Source organism: Calidris pugnax, unplaced genomic scaffold (genome assembly GCF_001431845.1).
Source record: "Calidris pugnax isolate Ruff unplaced genomic scaffold, ASM143184v1 scaffold11, whole genome shotgun sequence".
NCBI classification, from domain to species: Eukaryota; Metazoa; Chordata; class Aves; order Charadriiformes; family Scolopacidae; genus Calidris; species Calidris pugnax.
In genome coordinates, this window is record NW_015090803.1 from 1,357,973 (window position 1) to 1,366,144 (window position 8,172).

The 8,172-nt window shown below is 43.6% G+C and overlaps 1 protein-coding gene across 3 annotated transcripts in view; it reads right to left on the reverse strand.

Moving 5' to 3' along the window:
- POMGNT2 (protein O-linked mannose N-acetylglucosaminyltransferase 2 (beta 1,4-)) overlaps positions 1-7,242 on the reverse strand; it is a 31,081-nt gene extending 23,839 nt beyond the window's left edge. For 2 of the 3 annotated variants that reach the window (XM_014937931.1, XM_014937932.1), the window contains exons 1-2: positions 7,146-7,242; positions 5,808-5,938 (exon numbers count right to left, since the gene is read on the reverse strand). The gene's annotated coding sequence lies outside the window, so the exon portion shown is untranslated. Of the gene's footprint in view, positions 1-3,578; positions 3,652-5,807; positions 5,939-7,145 lie in introns of all 3 variants that reach the window. The other variant, XM_014937933.1, reaches the window with a different exon arrangement.
- Between the last annotated feature and the right edge of the window lie 930 nt (positions 7,243-8,172).

The following is an 8,172-nucleotide window of genomic DNA, read 5'->3' on the forward strand; positions in this document are numbered from 1 at the left end:
TTAATGAACAGCACAGTGTGCTCCATGACCTGGTCGCTCCCCAGCCACGTGCCTGCGGGAAGAGCGTTAAGCCCACTGCATGTGCTTGAGCACACACATCCCATTTCCAACCTGCTTTATTACCCTTTTCTCAGCAAGCCCACCCAGAGTTAATTTAATGAGTTTAAGGACTGAAGACCAGCCTCGCTTCCCTGCAGTGCTATCAAACACGCTACAGGCAGAGAATTTGGCCATATTCCATCTATGGGGTTTCCTCCAAAGTCCACTTCTGACAACAGTTGAGCTGATGCTTGATCAGTAAGAGGACAGTGCTCTATGCAACACAACCCACCACCACGGAGAGCTGCTGTACCCTCAACGCTGACCCTTGCAAACCCCAGTCCCTCCCCTGCAACAGCACAGGAGCTGGATCATTTCCAGGTCTCCTTATCTGATACTCACAAAGTATGGAACTGCAGAAGATCCAAGTAGGAAACGGTGGTTACTTTTTCCAGGCTGTACTGACCTGGTCAGCGTAACATGACATCTCTCTACAGCTACAGAAGGCCACCCACAGTCCCCAGGCCAGCACCGAGGACACACAGGAGTAAGTAGAGGCAAGGAAATGCTTCCCAGCTTCTTCCTTAGCAAACTGCAACAGGAGTCCTCTGAACTTGGGGACTGTCATCTTCAGCTTCAAACCCCCACGCAAGAAAGTTTTCTCCTTTCCAAGGGCGACTCCCAACTTCATCAACATTTAGGCAGGATTTAATTACCAGGAGGCCCAGTACAACCACCATGGCTTTGAGAGGGAGAGGGGGAGACTCTGCATTCAGAACCACACCTGGATGTGCCTTTGCAGCATAATCCCATCTCTGCTTACAAAACAGGCTTTCTTCCAACCCATTTGTAAGTACCTGTACTATGCTTTCTACCAGTACTATATAAACGAAGAACCTTTAAAGTTCAAACACAAATCACTTTACTGATCCGGCCAATTAAAAAATGAAGAACGATAACAAGTTGTGAAATTTTTCTTGTCACCAGCCTAATTGCTACTCGGGGCTTCAAATTATCCAGAAAAAAAATGAGGAACAAAACGGAACTCTCTACAGCTTGTTTGGATTCTGGTTTATAAAGTACACCCTTACCGTTGTCAATGTGTAAAGAAATGCAATTGCACTGTGGACCTCTACATCAAAAAAGCCTGCTTTAATTAATTAGCTGAGTATTAAACCAGCAAGAAAAGAATTACTGTAGTTACTTCAGAGTTGCTTGTTGCTTTCATACATGTGATCTGTCTGCAAAGGTTAGTACTAATTTGCTAAAAATCTTAGCTCATTTTACTACAGAATTATCATGATATCAGAATTTATGCCTAGGATACTGGGATACTACCATTATTAGGATACCTAGTTGTATCCTAATAAAATCAGAAGCATTTTGAGATCTGCTTTCTAAAGAGGGACTGGGGAAGGATTGAAGAGTAAAGGAGGAAAGAAAGGCTGCGATTTAAATAAGTGTGAGTGTCTACAGATGGAGAGTTCAGGACAGAGAAAGATTAAGTGAGGAACCCAGAGTCAAAGAGAAAAAAAAAAAAAAGACAAAACTAGGAATGGACTACAAACCCTCCAAGTTTAATTACAGTACCTTAGGTGCACTTTAACGCACTTGGTTTCAAGTTCACTCATTCACCTTTCTTTACTGAAAAAGCCAACCATAGGTACCAGAAATGAAATCCCACCAATCAAGAGCAATCAAGGTTATATTTTTAAGGCTAACTCTGCTCCCCTTCTCTTTCCCCCAAGCTTCCAACTTCCCATCTCAGGGCTGTCAGTACTTGTCAGCACATCATATGAGAAACTCATCTGAACATACAATATGACTTGACAGGCAATACATCAGAAAACCTAGATGTGACAACGGCAAATTCCACCAGATGGTCCTGGATCATATCCATCCATTAAAAAAAAAAAAAAGGAAAGGAAAGAAAAAACCCCACAGAAAAACAGAACTTTTGAAGAAGAAAAAAAAAGCTATGTGCACCGTTTCACCCTTTGTCCTGTCCATGCCAGAAACGGAGACACACAATACCTCCACCTCTTGTCCTCACCAGCTTGTCCTGTCATTAATATCAATATGTGTATTTCATCCTTCTACCCTAGGAAAAGGCTTCTAAATAAAGATGCCACTCCATTAAAAGGCAGCATGTGCTGGTAATAACAGTGCTTTCCAATTGAGAAAACTCTCTCTCAATGACTCTGGAGCCTGGTTCTGCTCAAACATCAACACGATCCCCAGGCACACCAAGCCCAAGCTGTTAGTCCTGGGAGTAGCTGCAAACTTGGAGCACTTTGGAGACTCCCCGTTGCTCCTGTGGGTGGCACAGGTTCTGTTTGGGTTCAGATTGCCTACAAATCTCATCAGCCTTTGCAATGGCCCTTTCAGGGAACCACTGCCTTGTCCACTGTCAGCCATACAATCCTGGGAAGGCAGCTGAGACCTGTAGGTAAAATGCTGACTGTCCAGGCCTAACCTCAATGCAGGTAAAACTGCTTTTGATACACGTAAAGCTCAAACCACCTTCCAGCAGGTACAGAGCACAGCCTGCTCCCAATTCTGGCCTCAAGCCCACACAAAGCACAGTGCTGAGGCAGGCACAGGGGCAGCGTCAGGACTCTGTGCTACCCTCTGGGAGGCCAACACAGTTCCCATGGCACAAAGCACCAGGTTGAGAGACAGCTTGGGGGTTAATTCACTGCCAGGAAAACACTGAAGCTGTCACAGTTCTTCAGGCGAGCATCACCAGCCTGACCATAGCAGCAGGCAGCTGGGACAAAAGTGACAAGCCCATGAAACATAAATCAAACCTGCGCAGGCTGCCGCTGCTCAAGCGAGACCTTCAGGGACACCATTCCCTGCTCCTGTTCTGCCCCTACCTTCTATAGCTGTTTTTCTCTGTGAAAAGTAATTGTGTCTAACTGGAAAAAAATACCGTGTATCCTGGTCCTCCCAATTACACACGCTTTGAAGTAAAAGGCATTTAGTCAAATGTATTTTAAATCAGTAAAGCAAGTAGAGCTGAATCTGAATGCACAGACGGAATAAAGACAGTGAATAACACAGTGGTATTTTATCAAACATTTAACAGGACAGGATAGTGCTTCAAAGTTCTTTGGAAATCTGAAAGCTTCTTTGAATACAAAGTTGTGACTGTGCTGGAAAGCAGATCCACCCTCTGCCAGTGCACAAGCTGAACTCCACAGCTCAGGACTGAAGAAATCTCTTTCTGGGCCACTATGGCAAAATCAGTTTCCACTAAGAAAATAGATTGAGCCTTTAATAAAGGAGCATTTCCATATATTATAAACAATTATTTTCCTTCCCCTAAGGAAAGCTCCTTCCATTATAAACCCTCCTTTGCTGTTAAACCAAGAGCACCCATTCCAAGAGCGAGAAACATCTGTGAGGGGGAATATTCCAGTGCACTGGAGGAGAACTGGGCTGCAGTCACCTTCAGAAACTGCAAGGGAGTGGACCAGGCTCCACAGATTACTAATGAAAAGAGCTTTTTTTAGCAATGGCTGATGGCTACTTACAGACTTCTGAAGAAGCAGTTCATTATCATTATCACCTTTAGCACAGAGAGGAAGCTACTTTTACTTCATGGACCTGAGAACAAAAGGTTTACAAAAAAGTGAACTCTCCCCTCTTCCTCAAACTTCAACGAATATCCAATTTTTTACTCTGCCTTTGTCATTTTAACATAAAAGAAAAAGTCAGTGATGTTTTCAAATTTTGCCGTTGTGTACCAGTGGGGTTTCAAATACTGCAGAGGAACATAATTACATTTACAGACACTGTTGACTGGAATGTAAATGTTGTGACAGCACACAATAGTCTCTTAGAGATAAGAAAAACAGGCATTTAGCTCAAAATGTGTGTTCTGATTAAACTTAAAAAGGACACCAACTTTTTAATGGAGTGCCTTTTGGCATCTAAATGATTTTCTATAAATACTAGACTATGATTTTTCAAAACATTAACTTTCTACTGAGAGAAAAATAAACAACTTACTATTAAATTGTTCATAGCAGAAATACTGTAAAATGGAAGGTATAAGAATCATATGTATTTAATAAAATTGGTAAAATGTCATCTCCCATTTTGATATGTGTATCTCATTAGAAAAGCGAAAATACTGCTAATCAAAGTCCAAGAATCAGCTGTTTACTTATTTATTTATAGGCATTTATGTAGCACTCATCACCATAGCAACCAGGAACCTTTTTTTCTTCTTGTTCAAAGGAAAAGTTGTAATTTTGAAATGTGATCCTTTGATGTTATGGTGCAAATAGGTACTTACATCCTATGCTGCAAACATTTAGGCAGGTGATTAAAGTACATGAATAGACCTAAGTCAAAGGCATGGTGAAAGAGGCAGAAACAGAGAAAGGAAAAAGGAAAGGAACTGAGAAGCAAGAAAGAAAGAGGTAAAGAGTAAAGGGCTTTACTATGAAAATTCATAGTGCACTGGCTCCTACAATAAACCATGACCTCCCCAGTGTTTTTTTTTCCTGTAATAGTATGTGGCTGGTTCCTGGTGCACAGTTCAATTAATTAAACACAATCAAAAAGTTCCAAATTTACACCGAGGACACCAGTGAATATTCTTGAGCAAGGATTTCTAAGAGGCTCATAGATTACAAATGAAGCTGCAGAGGGCTGTCCCTCTTTTGAGAGCAGTCAGGAGCCTCACTTTGCCACTCTCTTCCCATCCCCCTGCAATCAGCCATTATGAAATTTCCACATAATTAATAGACCTTTTTAAAAATAGCATCTGCACATAAAGCATCAAAGAAATGAGTAAATTAGAACATTGCTACTGCATACACCATTATAAAATGAATTACTAGGTACGTCATGCAACTGCAGTTTCCCCGTGATACTCCTGGTGTGCACAAGCACACAACTACTTTTCAGACCCTCAGTAACAGATTAGAATTGTTTTTATACTATTTCATCTTGTTGCTTCCCACCATCCAATGAAAATATAGATTATACTCACAAAAAGTAGTACGTCAGAGCCTTTTAAGAGCTAATGAACTTCTAATTTGGACCGAAAGGATCAAAAAAGATCTTTGGCTTGTTGTCACTTTGTTATACAAGAGATCTTACGATAAAGATTTCCTCAAGACACAGATATATGAAGTATTACCTTCAACTCTGCATCTAGTTTGATCCTATACTCTTCATAAACCAATGCTGTCCAAACCAGTTAAATAAGGAGTGTTCAGTTGTTCCTAAAGCAAACACATAAATCTTTACACAAGACTGGTGGTTACTTTGTAGTCTTTTTTTAAACTGTATTCTAAATAGGGCAGAAGCTGCATATATGACAGGAGGAAAAGTGACAAGTTCCTTATCTGGAAAAGCACCGGCAGGCACTGTTATCAGAGCAGACCAGCTCTTTTAAAGTGGACTGATGAAGCTATTTTTAAAAACACCTAATAGCATCACAGAGGAGAATCTGATCTCTGCAAAGGTAAGCCATGCAGCTCGATGCTCTTGGGAGGCAGCTAATGAAACTGCAGCTTGTCAGACACAGACTGCGTCCAGTAATTGGCTTTGAACACTCACAGTTTAAATTCCCCCACACTGAGTCCAATGCCCCCCTCTCAGCTTGCTCCAAGCGCAGTGGAGTCAAGGGCTGTCTAACATCACTGAGTGTGAGCAGCCACCCTTCTGCTGCTGGTGCCACCAGGCCTGGTCTGCAAGCTTGGAGGGCAAAGAAAGAAACCTGTTTTCTTCCAGCACTTCACACCTACCGGTTCGCTGCCAGGACAGGGAGAGACAGCAGCAGGGTTAGGGAGGCAGAACGGCGTCAGAGCAGGCAGCGTGCTGATGGCGGAGGAAGGAACACGTCCTACCACAGAAGGTGAAGGAAGAGGGTGTAGACCTAAAAGAAAGGAGAAGGGAGAGGGTCCCATGTTACACATTCACCCAGCACAGCAGAACCCTTGACCAATGCTAACCCTCAGGCAGCACTTTCTGCCAGCTGTGCAAGTCCCTTCGGCACAGCCACTGGCTTCCCCAGGAAGGTGGCTACCAAAACAGGGGAAGTGTCACCTGTCATCTCCAAAACTCCACTAACCTTTCCTAGACCACTTCTTCCCAAGCTTTATGGACCCACGGACCCATTCTACCCTTCCATCTGAACCACAAAACTGAATTCTGTGACCATCTTGGATAACAAGTGAAGATAACGGTTGTGAGAAGCCAAAATTTTGTCTGCACAGCTGAGACCTTTTGATCTGGTTCCAGCTCTGTGGCTTAATGCTCTCCTCTGCGCCACCTTTTTCATGATTCTTCCTGCCTCCCACTACTTCCTAGAAAAATCTGCTCCTTCTCAGCCTAGATACGCTCCAGTTGGAAAAGCCATTTTAAATAGAAAGCAGGTCTTCTGCTGAGAAAAGTCATCTATGGCTCCGTTTATTTGAATAAAATGATAGTTTTACTAGTGGAGGATCGTTAAGCCTCTATGTTTTAAAACACCTCCTGAAGACCTTGCTATATTGGAGCACAGGTCAGTTATAAATCTGTTAAAAACTCTGGGGAACAGTAACTAAATGTGGGCTGCTGTCATTGGGAACCATTTAAACAAGCAGCACTTACAGAAGAGCTTAAAGCAACAATTTTTAAGAGAAGGGCGTGAGAATAAGGGCAATGAGAATACCCAATTTTCAGAGGATTGAAGCGAACCTCAGTAAATTCTCAGTGAGATGCGACTCAGGAGATTGGAAATTTAACTGGAAAAAGATTTCCATATAGTCAATTCGTTTTGTACATTGCTTAAGAGGGAAAGGGTTCCAGGTAATTAGTCCCAAAACATTAACCAGGTACCTAAGAGTGCATGTTCATAGAATGCTTCACAAGCGTCGGAGACTGAACTTCAGCTCTGATGACAGCTAATTAAAACACAAAAGTGAGACTCCAAATAAAGCCGCCACCTTGCAATCACAAACCGTTCAAAACGCGCTCTTGCAGAAAAGCAGACTGCAAAGCAGGTTTCCTGTATCTCCTTCACGCGTTTGGTATCTGCCACGTTTTTGAAAATGACATTGCAAAATAAACACCCTGTCTTACAGTAGATGTGTTTAGCATACATTAGATTTATCCGGGGGAGAAGGTCGTCCCAGAGAGTAAGAGGTCTTCTGGTTCCCAGCTAAGTCAAGGCTGGAGCTAGCACGCCAATCAATCCGAGCGTTGCGCGATCGCTGTTAAAGGGTTTTATTACCAGAGTCAACAGATTCGTCTGAATCAGCAGTCACCGTTTAAAAGTCAGCATTTGTCAATAGTTATCCAACTACAGTGCTGGTGTGAAAACACCAATATGTTCCCGTGCCTTTACCAGTTGTTCAGACACAGTCACTATTCTCCTCACCAGAGAGGAGTGTACCTCTTCAGGTTTTTTTGTTTGTTTTTTTTTTTATTATTATTATTTTTATTAAAGCAGCAGCCATTATTTTAATAACCCATTTAAACATGGGGTTAATTGAGAGGGGCTGGAAGGAAGCAAGCACACTGGTAAGCTTGACCTCACAAAATCCATGTGCAACACGCCCGGAGCTGACCTATGCAAGAGAAACTTTTGCACCGTGCTTAGTCAGCACGCAATAATTAAAAGGGGCAGGATGAGAGAAATTCAGCATCCGTATCCACCGGGGGCAGATTCAACGAGGGCTGCTAAGCTGTCCAAGAGCCGCAGGCAGGTGTCTAGGGGGGGTTCCCAAGGCATTCAGCCATCCAGGAAAACTGTCAGGAGAGCGTAATTACATCTTTACTCGCCCTGGTAAGGCTTGAAACCGGCAGCGCCTATGACCTCTAGGGAGGTTATTAGAGTTTTAATTGAGGCGGGTTTAATTGGCCCCTTTCTGTGGGGCGGGTTTGCTGCCGACAAAAGCTAACCCTCACGGCGTACCGGGCCGGACAACCCCGGCTCTGGAGAATAAAGGTTTCCACCTCCAAGGTGCCAACCCCGGGGGAGGGGGGGGTCCATGGGTTACCCCCCCCTCCCGCCCGCTCCCCACCGAGGAGCCACCGCCGACCGCGACGGACATCGCTCCCCCGCTCCCCGGGTCCTCCCCGGGTCCTCCCCGCCTCCCCTTCACCCACTTTCCCTTCAGAAAAAAG